The sequence below is a fragment of the Paralichthys olivaceus genome, chromosome 12, assembly GCF_024713975.1.
Source record: "Paralichthys olivaceus isolate ysfri-2021 chromosome 12, ASM2471397v2, whole genome shotgun sequence".
Taxonomy (NCBI): Eukaryota; Metazoa; Chordata; class Actinopteri; order Pleuronectiformes; family Paralichthyidae; genus Paralichthys; species Paralichthys olivaceus.
Window position 1 is genome coordinate 2,584,221 of NC_091104.1, and position 10,333 is coordinate 2,594,553.

Below are 10,333 nucleotides of genomic sequence, written 5' to 3' on the forward strand. Positions count from 1 at the left end.
TGAAAGAGAAGCTCAAACTGAATGATGAGCTTCTGATAAGGGAGCAGGAGAAAATGACAGCTCGCTCTAAAGCCCACATTGGTGTCCTGGCTGAACTGGCTGTACAGAGCAACAAGGTGAAGGCTCTGGAAGAGAAGCTCAAAGAGAACGATGAGCTTCTGATGAGGGAGAAGGAGAAAATGACAGCTCACTCTAAAGCCCACAATGGCAAACTGGCTGAACTGGCTGTACAGAGCAACAAGGTGAAGGCTCTGGAAGAGAAGCTCAAACAGAACGATGAGATTCTGATGAGGGAGCAGGAGAAAATGACAGCTCACTCTAAAGCCTACACTGGCAAACTGGCTGAATTGGCTGTACAGAGCAACAAGGTGAAGGCTCTGGAAGAGAAGCTCAAACAGAACGATGAGCTTCTGATGAGGGAGAAGGAGAAAATGACAGCTCACTCTAAAGCCCACAATGGTAAACTGGCTGAACTGGCTGTACAGAGCAACAAGGTGAAGGCTCTGGAAGAGAAGCTCAAACAGAAGGATGAGCTTCTGATTAGGGAGAAGGAGAAAATGACAGCTCACTCTAAAGCCCACAATGGTAAACTGGCTGAACTTGCTGTACAGAGCAACAAGGTGAAGGCTCTGGAAGAGAAGCTCAAACAGAACGATGAGCTTCTGATTAGGGAGAAGGAGAAAATGACAGCTCACTCTAAAGCCCACAATGGTAAACTGGCTGAACTTGCTGTACAGAGCAACAAGGTGAAGGCTCTGGAAGAGAAGCTCAAACAGAACGATGAGCTTCTGATTCGGGAGAAGGAGAAAATGACAGCTCACTCTAAAGCCCACAATGGCAAACTGGCTGTACAAAGCAACAAGGTGAAGGCTCTGGAAGAGGACAATGTGGCTCTGAAGGAGAAGGTGGCCCTTTTGAAAAGGGATTTGAGCAGGGTTGAGCTTGTGGTGACAGAGATGGAGGAAAGGCAAGCTCACAGCCAAAAGATTGACTCCATGGACAAGGAGACTCAAACCAGCGATCTGCTTCAGGATGAGAATAATGCGCTTCAAGAAGAGCTGATGAAGCTCAGAGCTTCTTATCATGAGGTCTGTCTGAATCAGACTACCAACCAGGAGAAGTTCTACACTGAGCTCCAGGAGAAGAAGGTTCTCCAAGAAGAGCCGATGAAGCTCAAAGCTTCTTACAATGTGGTCTGCCACTGTCATGAAGCTGATGTTTCCAGTCGGGAGCTCAATGGAGAGAGTAAGGATGATGTCACTGAGGAGAAGTCTCTCTCCAGTGTTCTCCCTGAGAAACCAAAGAAGACTTCACTCTGGAAGAGAATCCGCCACGCTCTGGGGTTGAGAAAACCACAGTGTTGGAAGTAGTCAGCAGCGCCCATCCAACAGCACCTGAGCTGACCTTACCCAGTGTTGTAATGTAACGAAGTACAAATACTTCTTTACATTTCTACTTAAGTAGAAATTTCACATATCTGTCCTTTACTTTGTTATTTTTATTTCTGACAACTTTCACTTTTACTCCACTATATTTCCTAAGTAAAATGTGTACTTTTACTCCAAGACATTTCTCCTAACCATCTTCGTTACTCATTACTACAAATTAAAATCAGAAGAAATTTGAGTTGGTGATGTAATGCCGTAAACTTTTTGTAGTATATACGTGTGCCTGCAATATATATTATGCCAGTGGGTGGCAGTGTCACTCGATGTACCCCATGAAGAAGAGAGTGACTGTGACTGGTACCTGAATAAGAAAGAGTGAAGTTTGTTCCTCTGAATTAGCTTGCCTGTTAGCGTCTTTTTTCATATACACTACACAACACATTCGTTGGTGGTGTCCAAAAGTCCAAAAATTCAGTCAAATAAAAAAGCAGTAGAAGTCAACTTAAAAGCAGCAGAGTTTTATTGTCGACAACAAAACCTGAGAGCATTCAGTAGCGAGCCGGAGCTGCACTAGAAGAACTCTGGCTAACAGTGGTGTTGCTCCGCTTTATCTATCCTTAAGGGCCACACCTGTTACGACCTTCCCCCTGGAAAGTCTCCAAGCACCGGGGTTACTTGCGTACGTTGGACTTGAATTTACCCCTGGAAAGCCTCCAAACACCTGGGTTGCTTTGGCCTTGGAGCTGGGACTTTCCCTCTGGAGAGCCCCTACCGTACCATGATGAGTCTCTTTTTCTTTTACACAGTTTTTCTTACTCTTGACACCATTATATCTGTCCAAACCATTTACTATTTTTTTAAAAGATATTTGTCTCTGATTTTACACCATTATATTTCATTCTTGTCAGACTGCCTTTAAAAAAAAAAAAGATTATCATTTCTTCACACAAGTTATACATACACTACATACTGATTGTTACACATAGAGTATATTGTTTGATTCGTTTGATGATTCGTAATATCTGTCTTAAACTTATTGTAATCATTAGCAATTTATGTTATAATCACTCCTCAGTTTGCAGTGCAGATTAAAGGTACATAGTGACATTCATATGTGACACAGTGTAATGAACAGAAATTTTACTACACGGGCATGTCACATTATTGATGCCATCATGGAAGCACTTGCTGCCGGCTCTGCTGCTTACGTTCATGCTCCAGTAGCAGATGACGAGCATCTCGACTAAAGTGACGAACTTGGTGAACTCCGTGGTGGTGATGAAGATAACGTTACACGTTACCGTATTTTCAAGAAATATTTTCGTACGTTGGAGTGAAAGATTCTTCCTACCAGATTAAGTGCCTGTTATGCCTACAGAGAGTGACTGAAATATTGGCATTCAAAAACTCCCCGTCCAACCTGAAGAAGCACATCGAGATAAGTTAAATACATTTTCATTCAATGAAGCCATAATGTCATGTTGGGACCTGGTATCTGTGAACCATAGTTGGGCCTACATGTGTAGTCAAAAGCCTGACCGCATGTCTCCTTTGCTCTGGAGACAAAGGAGAGCTTCCAGAACTCAGTCTCCCAGGGTGCTTCATCTTCACATATAGGTGGTAAAACTGCTCCTGAAGACAACTCTCAACCACTATTGGTCACTGTGTGCCCCATGACCCATGAGGTCACAAGGCCAATATAAGCCAAGTTTCCTAGCTCTCTTCTCTGTTCTGCCTCTTCCCCTGCTGACCGCTCCTGGTGGAGTAGGTTCTGGCCCTGCTCTCCCAGCCAGGGAGACTTCCTCCCTACACAAGCTCCTCAACTTCCAGCAGGCCTGCCTGGAGCAGACTGCTAAAACCTTCCAAAGGCAGTGACGCGAGAGCCTGCCTAAGAACTTCAGCACAATTGGCCACGACACAAGGTCTGACCACCAGATGCACAACAGGAGCCACAAACCAACAAGACCACTTCACTCGACTTCAAACAGCACATCCAAAAAGGAACTTTCCCTCTTTTTCATGGACGGGTAACACAACTGGGCTCTATTATTACGCTAGGCTAAGCAAAGGACTGTTTAGTCCTATTTCTATTTCATGTGATGTTTATAAGTTTGAATTGTGTTGTTGTGATATTTGGTAATATGTCATTCGAAAGTTAATGTTAGTTCTGTTATACTGATCAGTTTCTTTGCATGCATCTAACTTCTTTCTTTAACCTGGCACCAACACCTCACAAACTCATTTCCACAAACTTAACACATACATTTGATCTCAGCCACATGGTCTCAAAACTCCATCTTCATTAATGTTGCATAAGTGTGAATTTTGCCAACCTCTACACTGTCAAGAACTCCATATCCTTCAACTTTGCTAGCTATTGATGTGGTAATTTTGGTTATAGTTATTTATTTAATTATTAATCAGAGTTCCAAATTTGTAGTCAGTAAGACTTATTTCTTAAATTGGCTATCTTTTCCCTTCCTTTGAAGGGTGGTGCCCCGATTTATCCTTTATCAGTTTAATATTAATATTTTTAATATTAATATTTAATATTTCTCTGATAGCCACATTTATTGAATGCCCAAAAGCACACCATTTAATGGTGCCCCGCATGAAGGAAAGTACATAATCGTACCCCGCGCAAGGGAAAGTACATAATCACAACATTTTTGGAGCTCTGTGTGAGGCAAAGTCATGAATAATAACATTATTTTGACTCCTCGTGGAGCACAGCACAACAGTCAACGTTATTTAAGTGATCGCTACTGATGACGGGCTCTCCATCTTCCTCTTTAGTCGCATCCATTTTTTCCGCCTAAATATTGATTTATCCTCACCCAAAAGGCAGAGCATATTCTCCAGTCCCTGCAAAGGCTTTGTTCTCACATGTGAACTGGTCCACGCACCCCTCCAGCCAGCCACGTCAGATGAAGATTCAGAGAGACTGCATGGAGAGGACACTGTGATGGGAGAATCTCCAAGAGTAGTCACACCACTGGGGCTGTGAGGTGGCCACCTTTTGTGTTTTCCTCCTGTGGATGACTGCTCTTCAGGGTAGGACAATTTCTCTTCCAGGAGTCTTTGGAGCTATTATATATGGATTGTTGGACAGAGCTGGAATTAGTGATACTGTGGCTTAATTGTTCATTTCTTCTTTGTTCCACAGGCACAGCAGCAGTGCAGCACGGCTAATCTCCAATTGGGACATGATGTTGCAACTTATCACCTAACTAATACTATTTCCAATAATGTGACTATGCCACGGAAATAATTCAGAAAAGAAAGGAGTACGCGGGAATTAAGAAAGTTTTAAAAGAGAGAGGAATCCGTTTCTAGACACCTATGGCCAGAATGAGGATACACTGGGACACCGGCCCATGGCCATGGCAACAGGTAGGAAACAAAGAGGACACCGCAACACGAGCAAAACATAAACTACAGAAATACAGAGGAATGGACAAATAAAGTATGTAAGTGCATCTAAATGAATAAGTAAGTGAAAGATAACACATGTTAGACACTGAAGACAAATAGTCTAAGAGATTGTATATAGGTCTTCAGTCTTCACTGTTAGGACTGATCGGACGCTGTATTCAATTCAATTCAATTTTATTTATATAGCGCCAATTCATAATTTACATTATCTCAAGGCACTTTACATTTAAAGGTCAAGACCTTAAAACAATATTAACATAGAGAAACCCAACAGTTCCCACAATGAGCAAGCACAGGCGACTGTGGAGAGGAAAAACTCCCTCATTAACAGGGAGAAACCTCTGGCAGAACCAGGCTCAATGTGGGCGGTCATCTGCCTCGACCGGTTGGGGTGAGGAAAGAAAAGTAAGGGGGGAGGAAAGGAGAGATGGGTGGAAAGCGGGGGAGAGAAGAGAGATGAGGTGGAGAGAGAGAGACCGGTAACAATTTGGCACCATCAAAATCAAGGCTAACCATAACAATAACAATGTATAGATCTACAACATGACTAGATATATTAATAAATTGCTGAGTTCTTGTAATAAATGCAGACAATGGTGATGGTGGTCGTTGTGGTCCTGTAGTCCCGGTGCCGGAGTTATCTGAAACGAGATAGAGAGAAGAGCCAGAGGGACTATGGGAGGACAAAGTGACACTTTGACATGATGACATGTTAAAACTAATAAATAAATAAATAAATGAGTGTGGGGGGGCAGAGAGACAGAGAGACAGAGGGAAGTGAAGAAGTGCTCAGTGCATGATGGGCGTTCCCCCAGCAGTCTAAACCTATAGCAGCACAACTAAGGGATGGTTCAGGACTCACCTGATCCAGCCCTAACTATAGGCTTTGTCAAAAAGGAACGTTTTTAGTTTTACTTTAAATGCTGAGACAGTGTCTGCCTCCCGAACCCAGAGTGGGAGCTGGTTCCACAGGAGAGGAGCCTGATAGCTAAATGTTCTACCTCCTGCTCTACTCTTACAGACTCTTGGAACCACTAGAGAGCCTGTGTTTTGGGAACGAAGTGATCTACTTGGATAATAAGGTGTTATCAGCTCTTTGATATATGAGGGGGCGTGATTGTTGAGGGCTTTAAAAGTGAGGAGCAGGATCTTAAATTCTATTCTAAATTTTACCGGGAGCCAATGTAAGGAAGCTAAGACAGGAGTGATATGATCTCTCCTTCTAGTTCCTGTCAGCACTCGTGCTGCAGCATTTTGGACCAACTGGAGACTTTTAACAGTCTTCATGGAGCATCCTGCTAATAGAGAGTTGCAGTAATCTAATCTAGAGGTTACAAACGCGTGGACTAGTTTTTCAGCATCCTGCTTAGACAGGATGTTTCTAATTTTGTTAATATTGCGCAGATGGAAGAAAGCCGTCCTAGACACTAGTTTAATATGGGGGTCAAATGACATGTCTTGGTCGAACAACACTCCAAGGTTCCTCACAGTGGAGCTGGAAGCCAGACTGACACCATCCAAAGTGACTATCTGGTCAGACAGTGTTTCTCTGAGATGTTTAGGGCCAATTACAACAACCTCAGTTTTGTCTGAGTTTAAAAGTAGAAAATTTTGGGTCATCCACGCCTTGATATCTTCGAGACATTCCTGAAGTTGAACTAGGCGATTAGATTCATCATGCTTCAAGGAAATATACAATTGGGTGTCGTCTGCATAGCAGTGGAATTGTATGTGGTGCTGTCTGATAATGTTGCCTAAGGGGAGCATATATAGGGTGAAGAGTATTGGTCCAAGGACAGAACCTTGTGGAACTCCATGATTAACTTGCATGTGCATGGAGGAGTCATTGTTAACATTAACAAATTGGAATCTATCTGATAAATATGATTTAAACCAGTGTAGTGCTGTTCCTTTAATTCCTATATGTTGTTCTAATCTCTGTAGCAGAATCTTATGATCTATTGTGTCGAAGGCTGCACTAAGGTCCAACAAGACGAGGACAGAGACAAGTCCATCATCTGATGCCATAAGAAGGTCATTAGTGACTTTCAATAGTGCTGTTTCTGTGCTGTGATAGGTTCTAAATCCTGACTGAAATTTTTCCAATAAACCGTTACTATCTAAGTAACCACACAGCTGGTTAGCAACGGCTTTTTCTAGGATTTTGGAAATGAAGGGCAGGTTGGATATGGGTCTATAATTAGCTAAAACCTCTGGATCAAGCGTAGGCTTTTTAAGCAGAGGTTTAATAACGGCTACCTTAAAAGCCTGTGGTACGTAGCCGGTTAGCAAAGACATGTTAATCTGATTTAATATGGAACTGTCAATTAGGGGGAGGACTTCTTTAAAAAGTCTAGTTGGAACAGAGTCCAGCTGACAAGTAGTTGGTTTGGATGATGAAACTAACGAGGTCAGTTCAGGAAGATCAATAGAGTAAAATTTGTTTAGACATAAATCTGGTGCTATGGTTTCAGGACCAGACAATGAATCCGTGTTATTCACTGGGAGGAGGTCGTTGATTTTATCCCTGATGGTTGTAATTTTATTAGCGAAGAAGCTCATGAAGTCATTGCTTCTCAGATCTAGAGGAATAGATGGGTCAGTAGAGGTGTGACTTTCTGTCAGCCTGGCTACAGTGCTGAAGAGGAACCTGGGGTTGTTCCTATTTTCTTCTATTAGTAATGAGTAATACGAGGTTTGGGCATTTCTAAGTGCTTTTTTGTAATTTATAAGGCTATTCTTCCAGGCTAGGTGGAAGTCTTGGCGATTGGTGGAGCGCCACTTCCTTTCTAGCTTCCGCGATGTCTGTTTTAGAACGCGCGTTTGGGAATTATACCACGGAGCTAATCTCCTCTGACTTACTCTCTTCTTTTTTAATGGGGCGACAGCTTCAAGTGCTGTTTTTAGTGAGGCTGCAGTACTATTTACAAAGTTATCAACGAGTGTGGGAGTAAGGTTTTGATAATCTTCTTGTATTGTACTGACACATGGCTGAGAGGGAAGTGAGGAAGGGAGCAGTTCTTTAAATTTGTGAACAGTTTTGTCAGATAAACATCGACTGTAATAGACTTTCCGTCCAGAATTGACGTAATTAACAATTCTGAATTCAAATGTAAGTAAAAAATGGTCAGACAGAAGCGGGTTCTGTTGGAATATTGTTACATTTTCTATGTCAATGCCATATGTCAGGACAAGATCAAGAGTGTGATTCAGGCAGTGGGTCGGTTGATTCACATGTTGAGTGAAACCAATCGAGTCTATTATTGATTTAAATGCTGAACTAAAGCTGTCATTGGCAACATCTACATGAATATTAAAATCACCGGCTATAATGATTTGATCTGTTTTAAGGACTAATTCTGATAAAAATTCCGAGAATTCAGATAGGAATTCAGAGTAAGGGGCGGGTGGACGATAAATGATGACTATATTAATTGGTTTATGTGACGTCAGGCTTGGGTGGACGAGGCTGGTTCTAAGATTTTCGAAAGAGTTATAACTCTCTTTTGGTCGGGGGTTGATAGATAGATCAGATTTAAAGATTGCTGCAACCCCTCCACCTCTGCCTGTGTTCCGAGGAATGTGAGTATTAGAGTGGGTTGGGGGCGTCGCTTCATTTAAACCTACATATTCTCCATCTTGTAGCCAAGTTTCGGTTAAGCATAATAAATCTATTTGATGATCAGTAATGAGATCATTTATAAGTAAAGATTTTGAATTTAGTGACCTGATATTTAATAAAGCGCATTTTATAGTTGTGTTTTCAGCTGATGTTTTGGCTGCGTTAATTTTGACTAAGTTTGAGTGTATCACCCCTCTCCTGTGTACTTTTGATTTAAAGAAATTAGGTGGTCGGGTGGCAGACACAGTTTCTATAGGACATTGTGATGGTGACTGTTTGAATAGAAGCGCAGAGAAGCGTGTAGGACTGCGACTCTGCCTCCTGGTCTCAACTCTGGATTGTCACGGTGTGGACTTTCTAACAAACGTCGTCATGTTTCTAGATATGAGAGCTGCTCCATCCCAAGTGGGATGAATACAGTCTCTCCTAATCAGACCAGGTTTCCCCCAAAAAGTTTTCCAATTGTTAACGAAGCCCACGTTGTTATCTGGACACCACCTCGACAGCCAGCGGTGAAAGGATGACGTGCGGCTAAACGTGTCATCGCTGGAAACATTAGGCAGGGGTCCAGAGAAAATTACGGAGTCCGACATTGTTTTTGCATATGTACACACCGAATCAATATTGATTTTTGTGATCTCCGACTGACGTAGTCGGAGGTCATTACTGCCGACGTGAATAATAATCTTACTGTACTTACGCTTACCCTTAGCCAGCAGTTTTAAATAGGACTCTACGTCGCCCGCTCTGGCCCCGGGAATACATTTAACTGTGGTCGCTGGTGTCGCTAACTTCACGTTCCTTAGAATAGAGTCGCCAATAACCAGAGTTTGTTGCTCAGCGGGTGTGTCGCTGAGTGGGGAAAATTTATTAGACACGTGAACGGGTTGGTGGTGAACCTGGGGCTTCGGTTTAGGGCTACGCTTCTTGTTTCGCACAGTCACCCAACCCACCTGTCCTCCCGGCTGCTCGGGAGCTGCTGGGGGGGCTGGAGAAGCTACAGCTATGTGGCTCGCACCGGCTACTGGGGACTGGCTAGCTACATCTCTACACGATCTACTCTCCATGGTGCAGAGCCGCGACTCTAAAAGGCTCATCCTCGCCTCCATCCTGGCAAATAAGCTACATTTAACACATGTGTCGTTATCGCTAAAGGAGGCAGAAGAGTGACTGAACATCAAACACACTGAGCAGGAGAGAGCAGGGGAGTGAGAGGGAGAAGCCATCGTTAGCTGCTAATGCTAAATTGCTTTAGCTAACGGGTAGTGTGTAGCTCACAGTGGTTTTATCAACGAGTCGCTGAGACAAGGGGGTGTATGAGCGACAAGTCAAGATAGCACAACTATGAAAGCAACTTAGAATTAGCGTAAATGATTAGGATGTGAAAGGGTACAGTGAGAGACGAGGAGGAGAAGAGACCGATACAACACACAGTAGCTAACACCGGAAGTGACACAATACGCTCACCGCAATACGTCAGCACGTCCCTGGCAACTCATCCATCCACCCATGTATGTGTGAGCTATAATGATCACTTCATTCCCAAAACACAGGCTCTCTAGTGGTTCCAAGAGTCTGTAAGAGTAGAGCAGGAGGTCGAACTTTTAGCTATCAGGCTCCTCTCCTATGGAACCAGCTCCCAATCTGGGTTCGGGAGGCAGACACTGTCCCAGCATTTAAAGTAAAACTAAAAACCTTCCTCTTTGACAAAGCCTATAGTTAGGGCTGGATCAGGTGAGTCCTGAACCATCCCTTAGTTGTGCTGCTATAGGTTTAGACTGCTGGGGGAACTCCCATTATGCACTGAGCACTTCATCACTTCCCTCTGTCTCTCTGTCTCTCTGCCCCCCCACACCTGTTTATTTATTTATTTATTTATTTTAACATG

At 43.1% G+C, this 10,333-nt stretch overlaps 1 long non-coding RNA gene across 1 annotated transcript; it reads right to left on the reverse strand.

Annotated features, from left to right (window-relative positions):
- Nucleotides 1-4,980: 4,980 nt before the first annotated feature.
- LOC138412182 (uncharacterized) lies at nucleotides 4,981-9,928 on the reverse strand. The gene is made up of 2 exons (XR_011244663.1): nucleotides 9,152-9,928; nucleotides 4,981-5,464 (listed from the first exon to the last, which is right to left on the reverse strand). It is a non-coding gene; the product is annotated as an uncharacterized lncRNA (long non-coding RNA).
- Between the last annotated feature and the right edge of the window lie 405 nt (nucleotides 9,929-10,333).